The sequence below is a fragment of the Myotis brandtii genome, unplaced genomic scaffold, assembly GCF_000412655.1.
Source record: "Myotis brandtii unplaced genomic scaffold, ASM41265v1 scaffold32, whole genome shotgun sequence".
Lineage (NCBI taxonomy): Eukaryota > Metazoa > Chordata > Mammalia > Chiroptera > Vespertilionidae > Myotis > Myotis brandtii.
In genome coordinates this window covers 8,288,006-8,310,310 of record NW_005362269.1, presented here as the reverse complement: position 1 = coordinate 8,310,310, position 22,305 = coordinate 8,288,006, and the positions used below count along the sequence as shown (strand labels likewise).

The following is a 22,305-nucleotide window of genomic DNA, read 5'->3' as shown; positions in this document are numbered from 1 at the left end:
TTGCCTGAGGGCTAAAAGCACAGTCAATTTATTTGGTGCCTTTCTGCCTCCAAATTATCTAGCTCCTGCAAGTTTTTTCGCTTGGGAACATTAACTCAGGTTTGCTAGGGCCTCCTCTTCCTGTTGTATAAGCCACCTTCCTACCTGGTTTCCTCTCCCACCTCAACAAGCTTGCTGATGTGGAACATTTTTCATGCTGAGGTGTCAGCCCCAGACGGCTGGGTCTTCATGAATATAATTGAAGACAGCAGAAGTTAAGCTGGGGAAGTGTAGCATCAGTGATTTTCAAGCCACATTGGTACTTAACACTGTGTAGTTTTATTCATTTACTTTTTTTCGCCAGAAAAGTAATCTTGTAGTTTATTGATTAAATGAGCCTGTGCAAGCAAAAGCACAGTGTGAACTATAAAGCGTGTATAGCTCTGAGGGGTAATTGAAATTAGTATCCTTGGGATCACGTGTGTAGCAGGGAGCGCTATTGAGATGACATTTGCATTTATTTTTCTTCAGAACAAGGATCCAGAAGACAGTATGGGACTCACTGAGTGCAGTCCCTTTCTTAGAAGGGGGATGTGGAGGGTCTTTGGGACTCAGTGAGGTGCTGGAGGGTGTCTTGGACTCACTGAGGGTGAGTATGGATAGAAGGACAGGTGTAGAGTGAGTTGCTATATGAGAATTGTAGCAAATGATTTGAAGGAAAATGAGTCGAAAGGGACCTTCTTAACCTGGGAATTACTGAAGGTGACTGTGGCAGAAAGTATTTTCCCAAGGTGGCTGCGTCAATATATCTCCCATTCCACAGACTTGTCTTGCAATGTGACATTGACAATCCTCCTTTGGGAAGTGTGTGTGGGGATCTCTCTTCCCTCCCCTTGAAGTGGGGTGAATTTTAGTAACTGTCTCCACCAACAGGATGAGGTGGAAGTGATGCCACATGACTTCCAAGGTTAGATCATAGGGGGCAATACAGCTTCCGCCTGGCTCATGGAACCCAGCTGCCATGTGGTAAGGAAGCACAAGCCAGGGAGAGGCATGTGTGGGGGCTGTTTCAGTTAGTCATGCCAGCCTACAGCCAGCACCAACTGCCTTATACGAGTGAACGAGCCCCTTGGATGAATGCAACCTCTAGTTTTTTAGTTCTCTAGCTGAGGCCCCCCCCCAAACATTGTGGAGCAGAGATAAGCCATTTCTACTGTGCCCCCCACCCCAGAAACCATGAGATGTAATACCTAACTACTATTGTTTGAAGCCACCATATTTTGAGGGAATTCATTATACAGCAGTAGATGACCAATTTAATAGATAGCGATTTAGAATAGGAGGAGTAGGGTAAGTATCCTAACCCGTGGAGATCCTTGGCTGGTATTTCAAGGAGGTTGAAAGTTCTGAAGTTGCAGGGGAGTAGAGGGCAAACATTTCTGACAGTGCTTGGTCTGGGAGAGGGCAGGAGATGCAACAAAACCGAGAGCTTCCTGGATGGAGTGAATCTTTGTGGGAGAGACATGAAATGACTCTGCCATTGGGTTTTGAACATAGTCCTCAAGAAAAATGATTCTTCTCCATCATCATGGCTGGAGATGGCATGCTTTCACGCCTCTGCGTGATGGAGGCTCACAGCATACCCCAGCCCCTCAGGACTTCTGCAAGGTTCTATACCAAGACTTACTTAACTTCCATTGCCTGTTTCTCTTGGATATTATAGGAGACAAAGCTCCTTAAAACCTATAGGTAATCGTAAGTGTTAGACGCAAGATATAAGATCTCTCTGGTCACAAAACATGGGAGGAGTTTATGCTAGTAGAGGTTCTTGGTTACAAGCAATAGACAATTATTTTAGATGAGTTAAGCCAAAAATGAAATTATTGGAAAGATTCAGATAGTTCTTAAAATCTTGGGAGGGCTAGAGATTAAGGGCAAAATCACACGATAGGACCAATTCAGTAAAGGCACAGTTGCCATAGCCCTTGGAACCTAGATGTGGCTATTTCTCCATCAAGATGTAACCTCCATGTCTCTACTTCTTTGTATCATTAGCTCCCAATACCAAGTCCAGAAACAGATAGAGCTGATTGGTAGAGCCTTGATCCAGAAACAGATAGATCTGATTGGTAGAGCCTTGGTCAGGTGCCACCACCTAGCTGCAAGGGGATTAAAGACCTAGAGTTTCATCTTTGTACAATGGGGGATTCCCCCAAATAGGAAGAGATCTCAGGTACTGAGCTGATAAAAAATTATAAATGTCCACTACTGGGCTGTTCCAGACTTGGTCCTGTGTCGGTATATCAGTGTGCCAATGTGTGTTTGTGGGGGAGAGGGAAAATAGACACTGGGGGAACTTCTGGAAAGAATATTACATTTAGAAAATATGGTATGCTAGTTATTTCCTGCTTATTCTCTGCACTATTCTTGCCCTTCCATGCCGTGCCCTGCATCACAGGGCCTGGACCCCTGCAAACCACAGATTCCAGGCCACTTTTGGTAGGTCTGGCCAATGGGAAGCATTAATAGGAAGTTGGAAGGTGGGAGATGAGAAAGCATGTTGTTCTGTCTGTCTCTGTCTCTCTTTAAAAAAATATTTTTATTGATTTCAGAGAGGAAGGGAGAGGGAGAGAGAGATAGAAACACCAATGATGAGAGAGAATCATTGATTGGCAGCCTTCTGCATGCCCCTTACTGGAGATTGAGCCTGAAACCTGGGCATGTGCCCTTGACCGGAATCAAACCCAAGACCTTTCAGTCAACAGGCTGATGCTCTATCCACTGAGCCAAACCAGCTAGGGCTGTCTCTCTGTCTCTTGATGTTCCTCATGTGATCTTTGGGAGTGACAGCATCTCTGACAATTCCAACTTCAGCCACCACAGCTTAGTACTGGCCTGGGACAGCCCTCCCCGTTGCTCCTAGTACTGATTCGGCGGTCTCTCCTTGGTGGTGCCATCACACTCTCTGGCACCCCCCAGTGGTGAAGTCATAAGTGCATTCCTGCACTTGGATAATAACATGCTCTCACCTCTGTCCCAGCCCTGGGAGAAGGAGCTGCTTTCGGCTTTTTCCTAGTCTCTGGCTTACCTCACTTTCCCCTTTTTGTTCTTTTAGCATTTCCAACACTTTGTAACTAGTTTCTTGCATTAAATTCCCTGATTTGAAATACTAATGTGCTTCCTGTTTCCTGACTGGACTCTGATATACATGGTAACTTGGCAAGAACAATATGCTTTACATTTATAACACGATTCTCAATTAAAGAGGCTGAATGTTTGAAATGCTCCAATTTCTTCCTTTTTAATCTAGTAAACTCATATGCTTTTTTCAAAATTTTGTTTAGGCATTCATTCTCCTGGAAGCCATCCTGATGTTATTCCTGTACTCTGACCCTCTAAGTTCCAAGGTGGCAAATACAGTACCACACACTCATAGGTAGGTGTATGACAGTAGCAATGTATATAGTGACAGTAATGAAGATTAGAAGTGTATATTTGCAAGAGAAAGTGTCAGTATCTTTTTTTAGGCAGATGTAATGATCTCTGAATCTGGAATTCTAGTCCAGGTTTCATTAGTAGCTAGCTGTGCAATCTTGGACAAGTCAGTTGACTTTTCTGGGCTATGACTGCCTCTCCTGAAAAAATGACTTAGTTCAATCAGAAGGGTGATTTCCAGATGTTCTTTTTTAAGTTGTGAGTAATATTATGTGGAAGCCTAATATGGAAACCAGAAATAGATGCTCTGGGTGAAGCCAGAGGTGGGCATTCCAGAGTTCTATGAACCCCAGTGCTCCCGCAGTCCTGAACCCTTGGTGACACCTCTACCACGACCTCTAGGGCTCCATGGATCAAAGTTATAGTTTCACTATATCGTATCTCCTATATATTTCAGCTTTTCACACACAGGAACAAGGAGTTGAGCTAATCTCTCTCTATAAAAGGCTAAGTGACCATCTGATCGGTCGTTATGATACACAATGACCACCAGGGGGCAGACGCTCAACGCAGGAGCTGCCGAGCTGCGGTGACTTGGCAGAGGTGGTTCTCAGGTGACACACCCCGGAACCAGAGAAGAGGGAGCCCAATTCTGGGTATGTCACCCGAGAACTGCTCTCTCACAATCAGGGACCCCTTGGGGGATGCCAGAGAGCCAGTTTCGGCCCGATCCTGCAGGCCAGGCCGAGGGACCCCACCTTCTAGAGCAGGGGTGGGCAAACTTTTTGACTCGAGGGCCACAATGGGTTCTTAAACTGGACCGGAGGGCCGGAACCAAAGCATGGATGGAGTGTTTGTGTGAACTAATATAAATTCAAAGTAAACATCATTACATAAAAGGGTACAGTCTTTTTTTTTTTTTTTTAGTTTTATTCATTTCAAACGGGCCAGATCCGGCCCGCGGGCCGTAGTTTGCCCACGGCTGTTCTGGAGGGACCCTGCTCACTCTGCAGATGCCCTTCAAGCTCTCCCAGGTGTGGCTGGTTGGGGAGGAAACCGAGGGAGGTTGGCTGCAGGGTGTGTCTGGCCCGTCTCGCCCAGTCCTGCCCTGCCAGCCACCTTCTAATTAATTTCCTTTCAATGTGCATGAATCTATGCACTGGGTCACTAGTGAAATACGATGCCCATGCATTGCTCAAATGATAGCCTGCAATACAGCATTACTTCAACAAACAGATTTAGAAACTGGGGTACAAATCTTCTCTAAAGCCATGTCAAATAGACATGCATATTTTGGCCAACTGGATAACCACACCACATTCCCTGGCAGATGTAAATGGAATTCTAGGGAGATATCTGAATAAGCGTAGCCCAAGTCTTTTCACCATAAACCTGATAAGATCATTATACTAGCTTTGAGGCTTAGTTACCCCATAACAAACATTCCCTCTTGAAATTAACCTTATCTGTGTTGGTTCACCTTTCCCAATTCTATATGTAGTCTGACTAATTGGTTCTACTGAGTTGAGGTGGGTGTTCACCATTAACACAGCTTGACATGATAGGAAATTATCTTTATAAAGCCAGTGGATTGGGTAAAGTTCAAGTGCACTGAATTGTGCTTTCCTCAAGGAGGGAAGAAATATGGGAACATGGGGCAAAACAGAAGACAAAAGTCTATTCAAATGAGGCTGGGACCTATCTGGAGTTGTTATTAAGGAGGAGAAACTTTGACCATGAGAATTAACACATGTTTTCTATACACTCAGTTTCCATCATTATTGTCATCATCTTTGCACCCAGTATCATTATATTCAAATATGGATCAATTATTATGTGCCAGGCATAATGCACATCCAATTCCCACAACCATCCTAATCTTATTTTTTAAAAAGGAAGAAACTGAGGTTTAGACAAGTTCCATTATTCACTTTTTCTGCTTTCATCAGCTAACTAAACTGGGAGTCAAATCCACATCCGCTTAATTACAAGACCAGTCTCATAACCACGGCATCCTACCACTTTTTCACATCCAGAATCCCACCTTGCAAGGGTGGGCTCCTCATTTCTGTTTGTGTCATTAGCATGATGTCAGTCTGTTATGCTATCATCAGCCTGCCCTCTCACTCATGGACAATCCAAGGCCTGTGAGGTTCCTGGGGTGAAGCTCCTGGTGACTCATCCTCTGCTTCAAGCAGCTTTGAGTGTTTGCTAGACACTACTGAACAGTCACCTGGATTGGTAGACCCACAAATCAAGACGGAAACCAATTAGTACGGGAAACCTGCCAACTCATCCTCGACGCCCCCAGCAGGCCAATGAATTTCTTTGCTGGTGAGAACTCCCCACTGGCAATGATCTTGCCACTGCACTGGGGGATTTTCCAGGAGAATGACATGTCTCTCTTCAATGGCTGCAAAAAAGTCAATTAATGAGCTAAAAAGGCACAAATGAAGAAAGAGATGGAAGGGAGACGAGCACAGAGAGCCAGCAATGTAGCCAATGGTTAGAGAGAAGAGCCAGTCATTTAAGTCAGATTATGGGTTCCATGAGAAGGGATGCCTTGATGAAAGGTTGGTTGAAGAGACCACACTGGTTTCTGAGCTCTGAAATAATCACCATTCATACGAGCACTTAAAGAACACGAGGCCTCAGTTTAAATTCCTGAATGATACTGACTTATGGTGCTTCTTGGAGCAAGTCTTTTCCTTTCCTGGTTATAAAGCATGGAGGTTAAGCGTGCAGGCCCTGTAGTCAAACTGCTTAAAATTTAAATCTACCCTTCATCCCTTCCAACTGATTCTAAACAAGTTATTTAATCTCCCCAAGACTTAATTTCCTCAAATGTAGAATGGGATAACAAAATATGTATTTTCCTACAGGATTAAGGAAAATAATACTGTAGGGTATAAGCACTGTCACATGGTAAGCATTCTCTCTAATTTAGGATGTTTTTGACTGCAAGTAATTGAACCTCCAGCTCAGAATGGTTTATAAAAGAAAGCGTAATAGCTCAGGTAATCCGAAAAACAAGGAGAGGATGTATTCAAAGTTGGTTAAATTGGTTCCTCAATGATGTCATCAAGAACCTGGTTCTTCCCATGTTTCTGTTTTGTGATCCTGAGTGTTGGCACCACCCTTAGGCTGGTATCAGGATGGCTGCCTTATTCCCAGGCATCATATCTAAATGTGTCAGTATTCTGGGGAAGAAGGATGTGTCTCCACAGACTATTTAAAGCAGAGAAACTGGTTTTGTATCTCACGAGCAAACCTGCTCATATCTTACTGGCCAGAACTAGGTCACGTGCTTTTTCTCACCAATTACTTGTAAGAAGCATTTGACCTATAGAACTCACTCTGGACTCGACAGGTACAGTCAGCTGCACCTGAGGCTACATGGAAGGAGATTGGTTGCCTGAACAAAACTGAAGTTCTGTTGGGAAAGAGGAAGAGAGATAGGAACGCGGGCTGGGCATCTGACTGAAATCTTCACCATCAGTAAAATTCACTACTGTTATTTTTATTATTCTTTTTTATCCATGTCTGCTTTGGACTGCTTGCTCTCCCAGTCTCTTCCCTGTTCTGAGAGTCATGACTCTGATCTTATTTGGTATTCTCAGTGTATGCTGGGCTAAGTTTGGTCCCTAACTCTTCTAATGAGAGGGTAACTGAAATGTACCATTTTTGCTTCCAATTTTTATTCCCCTCTCAGAAATACCTAAAAACCAGCCAAAGGACATTGATTTCAAGAGCCAAGCATCTGTCACTCACAACAGTGAGTTGGGTAACTGAGGTGAGGATACAGTTGATTATATGCCAAAGTATCTGCCTTTTTCTACTTCAGGAACCTATGTTGGAATCCTTCCTCTACCCAAGATGACAAGCCCACCTCAAATAGTGTTCTGGATTAAAGGGCGGTAGATTTAAACATTTCTAACTCATTGAGATAGCTCCTCAGTGTTTTTTGTGGCCACAGATGTGCACTTTTTTTTTTTTTAAAGAAGGACCAGTGTGGACAGTTTGGTGAAAAACCATTCCCATTTCGAAAAAACATCTCAAAACATAATGGTATACCATTTGGGGTTTGGGAAACTATTCCTTAGTTACATGGAACAACCAATTTTTTAAGCTCCCCCACCCCAAAACATAGCTTAGTTCCACATGCATAATTGAATTGATTATTTTTCTTTTTAATTTATTCTTGGCTTTGGCCACAATAATGGCTGTTTGTTGAGCAGATGGCATAGATACCTTCTTCTGTCTGTTGCAAGTGGTCGGTTGAATCAACCATCAGCAACTCCTCAGCTGCTGATCAACTGACCTGAGTCAACCAGAAAGTGACGTGTTTGGTTCTGAGGGGAGAAAGATTCTATTATCTCATAGTTTAGAACACATTTTTCCTCCAAGGGTCAGGCCAGACCCTGCTCTCTGATGTCATAAACTCCCAGGCAAATGGCAGAAATTCAGCACCATGGGAGTGCTTTCAATGATAAGCCAGGAAATTTCCAGAATCCGGCAGAGTGAATTATGGTTCATTGAGTAAGATATTCATTATCCACTTCTTAGAAATAAATTCCCTTTGCTTCCTTAGAGAATCATGAACCCTTAAAGCTAGAAGTGACTTTGGAGGTTATGTGTTTAAATGTTTTTACAGCAAATTCCATGGGGGTGGGTCTAATTTGTGTCTACTGCAGGGACTCTGACGCAGAGATTCTGTTTGTATGAAGTCTCCATAGGCCTTTTAGGAGAACCAGTGAGGGAATATGTTGGAGCTGACTGTTTGTTCTAGGCTAAAATTCTTGAACCAAGATAGGAATAAGGGTTGCTCCTTAACTCTTGAATTGAACTGACTCTAAGTTTGAGTCCAGTTCTTGGATGGCCTGTGAAAGAAGGGAGATAATTTTGGATGCTACACTTTTTGGATCTTGCCCTCTGTTCCAGTCCCAAATAAACCTCGCCCAAGTTCCTAGAAGAGAGGGCATGTAATAAATGAGTGAGTGAAATGAAAGAATCATACCATCAAGCTAAAAGATACTTAAGAACACAAGGGAACTCTGGGAGCTTGACAAGAGTTTGGTCTTATGATTCTTGGAGTGGTGGAAGCATGACAAAAACCAAGTCAGACTGAGAGAGGGGAGAAGGGGCCAGACCAACTTCTGAGCTAGAAAGCCTGTGACTGCTGCAACCATGCTACTCAAGATTTGGCACAAGGGGAGCAGTAAATATGGTGGCGTGGAGAGCCTGGGATAGCAGTTGGACAAGAGAACATCAGTGGCCAAGAAGCAGGTGGTCATGTAAACTGAGCTCATCCATCAATCTCCCTTTTTGAGGACCTTATAGCTGGAGAAGACTGGCTGACCTTCATATTTTCCAGCCACGGTGCCTTGACATTGTCAAGTTGGAGAGCTCCTCAGCAGTCTCTCTCAGTCTCTCTTTTAAGCTAGTGGATTCTGTTGATTGAAATTAAATTACCCTAGCTGTTATAGGTCCCTTTATGAATTAGCTAATTGCAAAATAGATAGATGCCCAAGGAGCAAGTTTGACTATTTAGGGGACTTGAGCCCTGAAGCTACAGTTCCTCACTGTCCTGCTGCTTAAGCACTGCCAAGCACAGCTGTATGCTCGGGCTATTGGGCAATGGTAACGTGTTAGTAGTGCATGCTGGACGCTTCACTGCAGGTTGAAGGTACAGATGGTTAGCTTGTCATGATACTTATCCTTGTCAAAAATCATTGCTCTTTTTCTTGTCTCAATATGACCTATGCCAGCGGAAGGAGGGCTCTGGGAGTCGGCACAGTGGGCAACCAGCAAAGTTCAGGCTTTGGCTAGCCATGTGACCACGAGAAAGTCACTTCACCCCCCTGCAGCTTCCTCACCTATAAAAGAGTAAATAACACACAGCAATCCAACAAATAATATTAAGAATAGCAGAATTGCTCTGGTTGCTGGAAGAATACTGGTGGGCCAGGTGGTGGCAGTGGGTGGAAATCTGCCTACTTAGTCTCCCTGGTTACCTCCTCTTTCAGTTCTTGAGGTACTTCTGGGAAATCCTAGAGGTCCGAGAAACACAGTTTGATAACTACATGGCTAGATGATCTCTAAGGGACTCCCTAGTCTACAATCAATGAATTTCTCTTGCAAAACAGTCACATCCCCCATTTCTCCAGCCCTTCCCTAACTATAACCCTCATCACTCTATACACATAATTCTTCTCCATGAAAACAGGGAAGAAGAAAATGGGCTGCTTATGTGTCTAGCACTTGCTGGTTCAACCTGGAAATGACCAGAATCACTGACAAGATGCTAATGAGTCATTACTAATGTCAGTGGCACACCTCCCACAGGAGGGAACCTTGAACCTTCTTCAGGCCACCTGTGGGCACTGATCAGGCCTTTAATGGCTCCATGGTCCTGAGGCTGAATTATAGAAGCACAAGAAGTTCTGAAGGCCTAAAGTTCTAGCATCCATGTTTGGATATCCTAAGGATAAAATGCTTCTCTGAGAGCATTCTGAGTCTTTCAGGTGGATTTATAATACTGGTACTTAAAGGTGTACAAGAGATGGCAGCATTTTTATTCACTAATACTCCTTTCCCAAAGAATCTTTTCTCCCCTCTGACAAACCCTTTGAGTCCTTGCTAAAGAGGGATGGAAGGATGCATTTTTTTCTAGATGACCCCCCTTTGCCTGCCAGCTCTCACGGATTGGCCGAGGAGTGGCCACTTGATGCAATCAGTTCCTCTATAGTAGGACATAGAGCTTTTGTCATTTAGATGCTGATGGACATGGAGCCAAATAGGAACAGCTGGGACAGCTGTCATATTGAGTTGAGCAGGATAGCGACCAGTATAGCTAGAGGAGAACATAGCAGACACACAAAAAGAATGTAGAGAGTAGAAAATATAAAGGAAGAGAGAGAGAGAGGTTTCTAATATTGTTTTCATTTCACAAGGCCTTTCAATTTTCCTACATTTAGCTTTCTTTAGAGTCCCTTGGATCCTTCTCTCAAACCTGAAATTTTACTTCAACTAGCCAGAGACTCTGTTCCTGGCAACCAGACAATCCTTAATTAAGACAAAAGTCTTAATGAAACAAGTCATGGCACCATCTACTCTGCAAGGCCCATTCATCTTATTATTCACTCAACTGATATTTACTTAACCTAAATGTGCCAGCACTGTGGGTACTAGCAGGAGGGATACAGTGATATACAAATATTTAAGGATTTAAAATTATTTCAAGTGTGAAATGGTTGAAGGGCCTGACTTGGTGAGGAAACAGCACGATGATGGCTGTCATCTTTATTTGAAGGGAAGTGACAGGAAGAGGAATTAGACTCGCCTTGTTAGCCTCAGAGGACATAAGGGAGTTGTTGTGCCGAAATGAGAGCTTTCCAGTAGTTTGGCACTGCCTAAAGATGGAACAGTTTGGCTCAGGAGTTGAGTTTCTCCTACGGAATGGCCGAATGACCAATTTTCAGGGATTTTGTAGGGTAGATAAAACATTAAAAGAAGGTTCAGATGAGAAGACCTTTAAGACTGTGCCACAGAGGCCTGGATTCTAATTTTACCCTGGATCTTCAGAGCTCATGTGCTTTTATACAAGTTATTTAACTTCTCTGGGGCTGTTTTCTCATCTGTGAAAACTGGAATGAGAAACTCTCTTTTGCAGTGTTGTTGTGAGAAGTAAATTGTGCGGCACTTCATTGGTGCCTGGCACAGAGGCGAGCTCAGTAAGTGAGTGAGTGTATTCTTGATTTTTCTGTTATAAGTCAGGCTTTTCTTTTCATGAAATGCTGCTTTCTCAACTGCTGCTGCCACTTCAGGCATTTTATTTGCTTTAAGTAGCTGTAGCCCATAAAGATGCTAGAACTTGTGTCTTGTCTTCTTTGCTTAGTATAGGACTATGCACAGAAGGGACTTAAAAATACTATTAGATGAGATTTAACCTGGAGTCTTAGCTTACAGTCCCCACACCAAAGCTTGGATGAGAAGGCACCTCTCCTCTACCCTTTGAAACACTGGGTCACAAGTAGACATGTGTACATGCAGAATTCCATGCACAGACACATGTGCATGCACACAGACTGCACCTAAGTAAATGCAACATGGCATGTGGACAAGCATGGCCATGCACACCCATGCACAATGACAGGCAGATGTTCACTTCCCTTTCCCTGTAATCAAGAAGATGGAAGATGAATCTGTCTGTGGGATGAGTCACAGGCGCCTGGGATGAAGGGCAGGATTCAGCATCCCTGGGGAACCTTTATTTATAGCCCTGGCTGCTGGAAAGGGGGCTGAAACCATTCCTAAGGAGCTTCAGTGATGGTGAGTGATAAGATAACCAAGAGACGTCATTCCCACCATCATGCTTCCTTAGAGGCAGGTGCCTGTTGCTGCAGGAGCCCAGAGAAGTGCTGTATCACTCCAGGACTGTGGTCCATGGGGAGGAGCTGAGCTGACTGCGTTCCAGCTGGTCCACGGGCAGCCGCTGGGCCCCTTTCCCCAGTGCACAGGCAATCTCTATGCTAATCCTGGCAAATCCTCCCAGCTCCAAGCAAACAGAAACCTCTCTGGGGTGGCAGGGGCCACTGATCACAAAGGATGCAGTTTAGATTCAAAATGGTACAGTCTAATCTGCTGGCCCAGCGGTCCTGCCTTTGTCAACAATGTGGTTTCTGTAATGAGCAGAGCAAGTGGCATGAAGAAAATGTCACTGGACTCAACCTTCCTTCACAGGGTGGGAAGAGGCACTGACTCTTTGCTGAGTTTTGAGGGACACCAGCAAAATTTGGTGGTGGTGCTGGTGGGGGCAGTGAGCTCTTTGAGTGCAGACTCTGTCTTACCTATTGCTGCACCCCTAGCACCCTGCATACTGCCTGACATAGAGGTAGCACCCAGAAGATGGGCACACACATGATCTCTTTAATTTCCTAGTGCATGAGGACCCCAGTTACAGTTCTTGGATACCACACATGCTAGAGGGGAAAGAATATTTTCTAAGGATCCAGGAAGACCAAACCTCTAACCCTGCCTCTTCTGGTCTAGAAGATCTTGGCAAGTCACTTAATATCTCCATTCCTCTGTTTGCTCATCTATAAAATGGGGACTCACTGACACCTACTATGTTTTAGGGACCGTGCTAAGGATTAGAGATGGTGCAAGTGTGTTACTTCACTATGATATTTGCTACCTGGTAGGAATGGATATGAAGTTATTACCAACCAATAACACTTTAGTTGGATTAATTGATCAGATTATACCTGGTAGGAAACAGGGACTCCCCCCCCCACACCCCCACCCAAGACTGCTTGGGAGTGTTTGTTCTATTGGCCTTTTATTTGTGAGCCCTCCTGCTTGGCCTGGAGCCCTATTTGGAGTATGGGTTCTCCTCTCAGCTCCCACTATTCTCCGTTGGCGCATATGTGCATCTAAACTTCTGTTCCAGGCTGAGGGAGACCCTGTGGACTGAACCCCATCTGTCAGCGCAGACTCTGTGCTCCACCCACACATGCTCTTCCTCTTGGCCCTTGACTCCTGGCCCTGGACATGGCTTAGGTAACAGCCACCACTTGTCTTTGAACTCTATTGATTCAAGTGGGCCATTCTGGATCTGCTGGTCCTGACCTCCCCAACATGCCAGAGTGGCCTGAGACTGGCCTGCCCTTTGGGCCCACCTATCCGTTTCCACCTCTGATTTCTTGGGCCTAATTTTGCCTTGGAGTCCTGATGGAACCATGCTGAAGCACACTGAACCTGATCTTCTAGGATACAGAGCACCAAATCCAGCACTTGAGTTCTGAAGTTATTCCTGGGAAGGAGGTCAGAGTGCAAAAGAGAGCAGCAGGAAGTGAGGCTTAGGAGAGAAGGAAGAATCAAGAAGTGGAGGACAGTCACCTTAAAGATATAACACCCAGCCTTAACTATATATATAAAAGCCTAAGTGACCGTCCGACTGGTAGCTATGACGTGCACTGACTACCTGGGGGCAGACTCTGTCTCACCTACTCTTTGAGATCAACACAGGAGCTTCTGAGCTGTGGTGACTTGGCAGTTGCGGTTCTCGGGTGATGCACCCAGAATCAGAGAGGAGGGAGCCCGATTCTGGGGTGTGTCACCCGAGAACCACCCTCTTGCAATTTAGGACCCCTCAGGGGATGTCGGAGAGCTGATTTCAGCCCGATCTCCACAGGCCAGGTTGAGGGACCCCACCGGTGCATGAATCCATGCACTGTGCCTCTAGTTCTAGAGATAAAGCCACCATTAAAACACCACTTCCTAGACAGAGAGAATACTATAATTGTTATTCAAAGTCCAGGCTTATGAACCAGACAGACCTGAACTTGAAACCTGGCTCTGTTGCTTGCTAACTGTGTGGCCTTGGGCAAGTTGCGCCATCTTTCTGAACTTTGGGTTCTCACTTATAAAATGGGATCACTAACATGTTGTCCCTGTCTCATAGGGCTATTGAGAGCATTAAATGAGACAATTGTACACTCTCAGCAGTTAGCACAGTGCCTGGTACACAGTAGGCAGCCAATAAAATGGTAGCTATGATGTCTGAGATTTATTTCTGTGACCCCTGTCCTAGTGGCTGCTCAAGGTTATAGGAGGATCCAATGAGATAAGGGATTTGAGTATGTTTAAAAGATGATTGGAAAGCATGACATCACATAGAGTATTAAAATAATTATTTTATCTCAGTTTTTTAAATTTGCCAATTGATGTGCTGTTGGACCTGGATTGGGCATCTGGTTGATGGAGGGTGTGATGGACTCTTCCAGACCTGTCTCCTGTCTGACATTTCAATCTGGTACAGTGGGAGTAAGGGGCATCTAGAGGGTCTGCCTACTGTCCCCAGGCCTTCTGAGGTCATCGACGTTGTTCAGTCCTTTCATTTTAGCAGAGTGGTTTATAAGTGGAGAGGGCACACTAGACCAGGAGCTAAAGCTTTATTTGCTATTTCCCAGAGCCTGTGGCTCTGAGGTTGCTTGGGACTGAGTGAGCCAACAACGAGGTGACAAAGGACCAAGCAACAAGCCCTGATTTATGACCCGAGATTCCCATTCCAAAAGCCACATCATCAGTCCCTTTGGGAAAGAGCTTCCACCAGAGTAACTGCCCTCCAGCCTCAGTACTGAGTCTCAGGCCTGCTCCCAAGGGCAACCCCTTTTAATGCACCCCATAGGGGGGAAGAAAACCCAGAAAGCAAATTCTTGAACTGGGTCAGGATAGGAACCTGCCTTCCTATTGGCCAGTAAATACCCGAGAAACAAGAATCGCATCCCCTAATGAGGAGGGCTGGTAGAGTTCATAATAAAATGGTCTTATTGTCAGCTGGGCTTACAGAGAGTCCAGAAGAAGGGGTAAATAGTCCTTTACTTTGTATTCCAGACTTATATACCCTACAAACACCACAGTGGGTGATGCCCCTCAGCCACATTCTAGTTCTTTAATATCCCAGTTGACATGGGGCCATTACAGTAGAATCTTGTGATGCCCTGGCTGGCCACACCTCTCCATCTTCCTTTTTAGTAGAACTGTGTAGACAGCAATGTACTAAGGCAGACACTTCCACTAGATCCAGAGATGAACCATGTTTGTTCTTACTTAAACATAATAATTCCATCCCCACTGCCAATGTTATGGGTGGTCATGTGGTCCAGCTCTAGTCAATGGGACCTGAGGAAAAGTTTTTTGGAGTCTTCTAGAAAGATTTTGCTCTTTGATAAGAGAGAGACATGGGAGGAGAAACTCCTGTCTCTCTTTTCTTTCTTTTGAATGTCATTGGGTGAGGATGTGGTGCTTGGAGCTGTGGCAGCCACCTTGCCACCATGAGGAGAAGGCCAAGAACACTGCAGAGAAGCTGACCCAGAGCCTTGAAATTGTTGAGTGCCTGATCTAACCCTGCTTCCAACAGCCAACTTGTAGACTTTATATTAAAGTATTAACAGTCCTTATTGTTTAAGTAACTTTTAGTCAGATATTCTGTTACTTGTATCCCAAAGCGTTCAAAGTAATACATCAGGGAAACCTCTTTATTTGACCTTCTCTCTCCCTTCTCCCTTCCCTACCATAATCCAAGGCACTCAAACTTGGTTGCCTGCAGGGACCTGGGAAGTAATACAAAAAGGTGAAACTGCCCAGTTTAAGAGAAGCAAATTGGAGAGTAAGTACTCCTTGTAAAGGGACTGGTGCTGGCTACTTAGCTCCAACTGGTGATGGCCATGCAGGAGTCCTAGTAGGGCATGACCAGGTGTTTTTATTTTTTAAGTGAAATAAAAAAACTGTATTCTTATGTGGAATCTCTCAATTTTATATAAGCATTTAAATTTTAAATAATATACTGTATGGACCAAACGAGCACTTCTGAGCACTGTGTATAGTTCAGAGGGCACATATTTGTGACCTGGCTTTAATCCCAGAGTTCCATCTCTTCCTGGGCTTGATCTCAAGTGTGGGCTGTCAGTGAGTTCTTTCAGATTTTGCTGTTGGGTGGGGTTGTGGTTGTGGGCTCGGGTGAAACAGAAATGGTAGATAGAAGATGGGGGAAGGGAAGAGAAAGACCAAAACTCTGGCGAGTGGTTAAGGTGGGACATCTGAGGGACAATCAAACCTTTACTCTGCAGGATAAACCTTCTCTTCACACAAAATTGGTAAAATCTTGTGTGTGATTTTACTAAAAGGGTAACTGTGACGTTTCTACTAAGTCCATTAGGCTCTAAGAACAGGGATGATGAGAGTCTATTCCACCAGACAGCCATGAGGCTAGGAAGGTGGATGCAGCCTCCTAGGAAAGTGCCATTCTATATGACTTTATTAGTGCTACAGAAACACAAGCTTTGTCAGTGAGCAAGCCTCTTCAGTTCCATTTAGCCCAATAAGTGCTCAGTTCTTTTCAGCAAAGTAAAAATATTCCATGGAAAATCCAAGGACACTGTTTTCAGACAGAGACTTGCACTGAAATATCATTCCCCTTCTGTGCTAAGAGCATTTTGAGGGGTGGGTAAGTTCAAACTAACCTTTGTTAAACTAACTTTCCATGGACCTGGGGACTATGCTCCTCAAGGGCAAGTCCAGAGTCCTGGTGGCTGTATGACCAAGATAGGTTGCTTAATTAAAGTCCACAGGCTGTAAAATTAGAAATCTTCATGTTTGCATCTAGACCATCAAATTAGAAAGTTTTTGGAGCACTTCTGCTAAAAGGCATCAGAGAAGAGCTAACAGGAACTTCATGCAGTGTACAGCCCACTGCTGCCCTTTGATGAAACAAGAGGTGAGTCACCACCAGCTTCAGGGATTGAGAAGAAATGTCAATGAAGGATGAATAATAGGTGCTGTACTGACACCTAAGAAGGTTAAGGGCAGGATTAGTTGGCAGGGAAGAAAACAGTATGTGGGGGAGGCCAGCTTCTGTAGCTCATTGCCATTTGATTGTTTAGCCAAGAAAATAGGGAATTTCTTTCATTTTTTTTAAAGAAAAATATTATGGATGTGTTGGAGAGAGGGGTCTTTCTTCAAGAGCAGAACAGTGGACTTGATAGCTTTCAGAAGCCCCTTCAAGTTCCAGGCCTTTATCACGGCAGAGGGGGCAGTCAGTCAGAAATAAGTGAATCTGGGCATTTCTCCAAGCATTCCAGGCACATCAGAAGGAACAATCTGCAGAAAGGCAAAGCCTAACCTTGGCCACTTCTAGGTAGACTTCAACATCCCAGAAGTGCTGAAGAATGTTAGGATGTGTTTTAGTCCCTGCCACCAAGATAGTAAGTGGTTATGAAGACATTTCTTGACCTCTGCATAGGAAACAGAGGGGAGGTTAGAGTTGGTGGTATGTTTCCATAGACCAAACACTTTCTTGGCGACCGTTTCTGGGGGGAATCAGCAAAGGATGATCATCAAGAAAATGACCAAATGCCTCACCATCTGATAGTATCTTCACTTGCTTGTCTAAATTATCCAGAAAAATCTCAGTGAAGGCAGGTTTGGAAGCCTGCAGAGTGTCTAAGAGAAAGGGAGGTGACACTATCCCCACTGCTTCCACTATGATGCACAGTGACTCATCAGCAACTAGTATGTGTAGACTGATGGGCCAAGATGAGTTCACAGCACTCACAGAGTTGGGCATGGTGAGTTCTTCCTTGAAGGGAGATCCCAGTGGGGCATCTTTGTGTCTTTCACAAGATCCGAATCTCAAGCCCAGAGAAGGTCCTCTTGTTGATATGATAGCCACACAAGCCTCTCAGAACCCCAAGCTATGCCATTGACCAAGGCAGTTGGACAAAGCCACTGAAATGAATGCAACAGTAGTGAGAGCAGAGCAGAGCAAGAACGCAGCCTTTAGATTCAGATAGACCTGGATTCAGAGTCCACACTAATACCTACTAGCTATGTGACTCTGGGCAGTTAATAACGTTCTCTGAGCTCCATGTCCTACTCTGTAAAATGAGAATTAAGAATATGTGTGGGTCCTGAGCCTCCTTGTCATCAGATCCATGCATATCCCTCCCTCCTCTGCTCTGTGTTACAGGGAGCTGATCTCTCAGGCTACTATTCCCAGGCTCCTGGATCGGCTGGCTTCTAGCTGAGTTTGGCCAATTGTAGGAGATCTGGGGACAAGAAGAAGGGGCTAGGTGGGAGCTTTCTCCTTTCCCATCAGCTTCAGGTGTGTCTCAGGCAGCAGCTGCATCCTCATAGTGTGGAGCTGGTATTAACATGATGACAGTTGAAGGGCTACGTGTATAGGTTTTAACAATGTTGACAAGCCAGTGCCTTAATAAAGATTATTTTGGTTGATTAACCATCACTCATGTAGAGGATGGGATATGAGATGGGAATTTTGATTAGGACATGGAAAAGTAGATGATAAAGTATGTCAAGGTTTATCATGCTGCAGGGGCCCTGGTGAGTAAAGTAGGGGGAGAAAGGCTTCAGGGTGGCAGGGAGGCAGAGGAGGAGACCCTACATTACAAGGCATTTAAGCAGCAATGGAAGTCAAGGTTGTCAGCATCAGAACTCTGCAAAGAACTAGACCCTCAAAGACATCTGAAATTGGCATTCTAAGCCTGTCAAAATAGAGCTTTAGACCCATTTTTATTACTCTTTCTTGAAACTTGTGGTGGGTTGAATGGTGATCCTCAAAAGATATGTGTAAGTTCTAACTCCAGGTACCTATGCATGTGACCTTTTTTGGAGATGAAGTCTTTGAAGATGTTAATGATCTCAAGATGAGGTCTTCCTGGATTTAGACTGAGCCCTAAATCTAATGACTGGTGTCTTCTTAAGAGAAAGGAAGGAGAGGCTTGAGATACAGAGAAACCATTTGAAGATGGAGGTAGAGATTAGAGGTAGGCTGCCATAAACTTAGGAACATGGAGTCACCAGAAGCTAGAAGAGATAAAGAATAAAATTTCCACTAGAGCTTCCAGAGGGAGTATGGTCCTGTTCACACTTTGATTACAGACTTCTGGCCTCTGAACTGTGAGAGAATAAATTTCTGTGTATGTGTTTCTTTAATCCATTCAGTTTGTGGTGGTTTGTCATGGCAGCTCTAGAAACTAACACAGATCCCAAATTTCAGCTATATTGTGTCACTGAGCTATTTTCTGAAAGTCTAGCTCTTTGCTGACTTCAGATCTTTGATTATGTTATATTGGACATGCAGATTTATATTTAATGCATGCATATTTAACTATTTGGCAAATATAAAAAGAGACAGGTTAGTTGATAGATTGACAGAGAGAGGCAGAAAGCAAGAGGGAACCAATAGTGAGGCTATTGGGGAGTTATGCCTACTTCCCACATGGTACGTGATGAGTGCCTGCCCTGGAGGACACAGGAGGCTTGGCAATGACTGCTCCTTCTCTCCTCTCCTATGGACTTTGCACTATGTGTGAGTTCTGCATTTAGAAATTCATATTTTTTCACACAACTTGGCACCTCAAGGCAAGCTCACACATTTGTCTGATGCTCAACTGAAGCAACAGCAATTGATTTCAGAACTAGAAGAAACACTGTACTGGATTTCTTGAAAGGTATTATGTCATTTTGCCAACACAGTCACTGCTGAAAGAATTTTCAAGGGTACGTTTGACTATCATCTAGTCATGATTTTTTTTTGGCTTTATGCATTGATTTTTAGACCCCAAATGCTGAGTAAGATTGGATTCCTTCAAAGTCACTTTGCTTAGAATTCCTTGGCATGCTTCATCATGCTACCTTTTAAAAAAATTCTCCCTTTACCCCTTCATCTGTGTTGAATTTCTAGCTTCCTCACACTTCCGTAACATTTCCCTCCATCTTCCCCAATGTATCTTTACTTATAGGAACTTGTGTACATATCAGCCTCCCTCATAGGAGCTCCTTGAGATTGGGGGCTACATATCTTTGAGCCCTCCATAGACTGGATAAATGAATGCAAGGATGGATAAACTGATGAATTTACAGAGTTAAGAGAAAAATCAAATGGAAACTAATAGCTAAAGCAAAGAGAGCCCATCTACATTTCACAATGTGAGGCTTAATGCACAAACTGGAACTCAGATTGACAGGTGACTCTTGCAGAGAGCTACCTGGCTTCCTTTCTCTGCTGACTTAAAATAAGGCCAGGCACTGAGGCACTGCTCTACACCATTGGAGACTGGAATACATTTGTATTACAACTCAGCTTAAATGACAGGTCTTCAAAGAACTCCCCCATGCACCTTCCAATCTAATGAGACCCCCTCTTCTCTATCATATTTCTTATGGCATTCTCTTTTTCCCTTTCATGGCTATTGTCATAGCATGAAGCTGTATTTGTATTTTTTGTGACTTTTATCTCTTTTGTATCCTACCACATTCTGGCTAATTTTAAACTCAAGAAAGGTAGGGCTCGTCTCTGTTTCTTAACCCTGGTGACCTAGTGTGCAGCTCAGTGCCTGATACATGCTTCTATTGCTACCAATGTCTAATATTAATCAGCTGTGTATTATGTGCCAGACACTGCTCAAAAGTGCTTTATATAAATCACCTCTTTTCAATCTTCACAGCAACTCTCGGACCAGGAACTATTATTATTCCCATCTTATAGATGAGGAAACTGGGATATGGAGAAGCTGAGTTGCCCAACATGTCACAGTGAGAATGTGGCAGAGTTGAGATTTATACCCAGCCAAGATGGCTCCAAAGTCAGTGCCTATCACTAAATATTTGTTGGATAAATGAATGAAACATGATAAATATTGAGGGACTTTGGGTCTCAGAGCTGGGTGGACATAAATATATATATATCTATTGGGCTAACTTCCTAGCCTGTGCAAAAATGTCTCCTACAGCTACTCTGAGAGTTAGCTCTCCAGATCCTTCTGAAGCATTTCTGGCAATGCAGACTCACTCACTCTTCCAACTGGGGAACTTGAACAATTGGGATTCTTTTCCTTACACAAAGCTGAAACCCACTTCCATGGTACCTATGGCTGCTGTTCTGCCCTCAGCAGCTTAAAAGAACCTTAGTCTTTCCCATACAACTCTGCTAAGTGTTTCCCCATCTACTGTGAGTGGCTCAAGGGCAAGTAGCTTTATCTTGTCTGTCTGTACCTTTGGCACCTCAGCATAAAACTTGTTGTGGAAATGAATTAATGAATGAACTTATACTTGTCCTTGCTACTCCTGTGAAGCTCGAACGAGTTCATGAATATGAAAGAGATTTCTAGAAACCCATAATTTTCTTGTTTATTAGAAATCTCCTCATAGCTAGCTGTCACATTAAAAATTATAAAACTAGACCATTTACTTAAGGCATTAGTATCTGGGAGTTAGCCTTATTGGTTACCTCTGCTGGGGGCTAGTTGGTATTTTTTTTGGTGAGTTTTGGGGAAGAGTATTTATATTTACAAAGGGGATATAACGAACCCATGGAATTATGGACCTCAGTGACAGGCATATTGAAAAGGGGATTTTTGGACAAAGAAGGGGCTTTCTTGGTTTCTTGAAGCAGAAAATAAAATCTTCCAGTTTCAGTTGTACCTGCAAATGCACAACTACAACATCTTTTCTCAGACTCCTCAAAAAATGCAGTATAGTTATGACAAGCTATATCTTTAATCCAGTCTCCATTTAAAATGAAGCACATCAAGAAGCCAGAATCAAAAGCAAGCCACATAGTGATTGTGGGAATTAGTGATCAGCGTGGGCTATGAACCACATGAGTTATATTTTTTTTTGTGTTTTGTGCAAAAACTTCTTCCATTTCATTTTAAGTTGCATCTGCTTAAGTGATTTTTTTTTTTCAGAGCATCATGAATGATTTATGCCTATCGACGCCGCATCCCACAAGATTACATAAGGAACAGAGAAAAACAAGTGATTGAGCCAAACTTAAAACAACAACAAACATTTTCAAAAAGCAGATTTTGTTGTGGCTTCAGCCAGACAACAGTTTTTTACTCACCGAAAGTGCTTCCTCATTCCAAAATGCACCCCATTTCTGCGAGGATCCCCCTGATTTCCTTTCTCTGTTGCCGGCACTCTACCATCAACTTCACGTTTGGCCCCCAGTGAAGTCCTGGAATGTCCAACTGCCCTGATTCCTCCCTTTCTCCCCCAACGTGAACTTTGCAGTTGGATTGCATAAACGGTCTCATTAGTTTGGTTAATGATTGGACAAAAACACTGATGGGAGTAATATCTACCAGGCTTGTCATTTCTTTAATGATAGGATAATAGAATTTCAGAGTTTGCCAGGGCCCGGGACCATCTATTTATACCTGTTTTTTGACAGCTAGAGACATTAATGGCAAGAGAGCTAATGTGACTTGCTCAAAGTCCCACAGCAAGATACTTCAAGCAGAGCAATGGACAGAATCCAACCTCAGGGTAGTCTAGTCCGTGATATTAACCAAGAAACCCCAA

At 43.8% G+C, this 22,305-nt stretch overlaps 1 protein-coding gene across 1 annotated transcript in view; it reads right to left on the bottom strand.

Moving 5' to 3' along the window:
• Positions 1-21,986, bottom strand: part of ADRA1B (adrenoceptor alpha 1B) — a 96,687-nt gene extending 74,701 nt beyond the window's left edge. Inside the window, exon 1 of the mRNA XM_014543055.1 lies at positions 21,845-21,986. The gene's annotated coding sequence lies outside the window, so the exon portion shown is untranslated. The remainder of the gene's footprint in view (positions 1-21,844) is intronic.
• Positions 21,987-22,305: the final 319 nt, after the last annotated feature.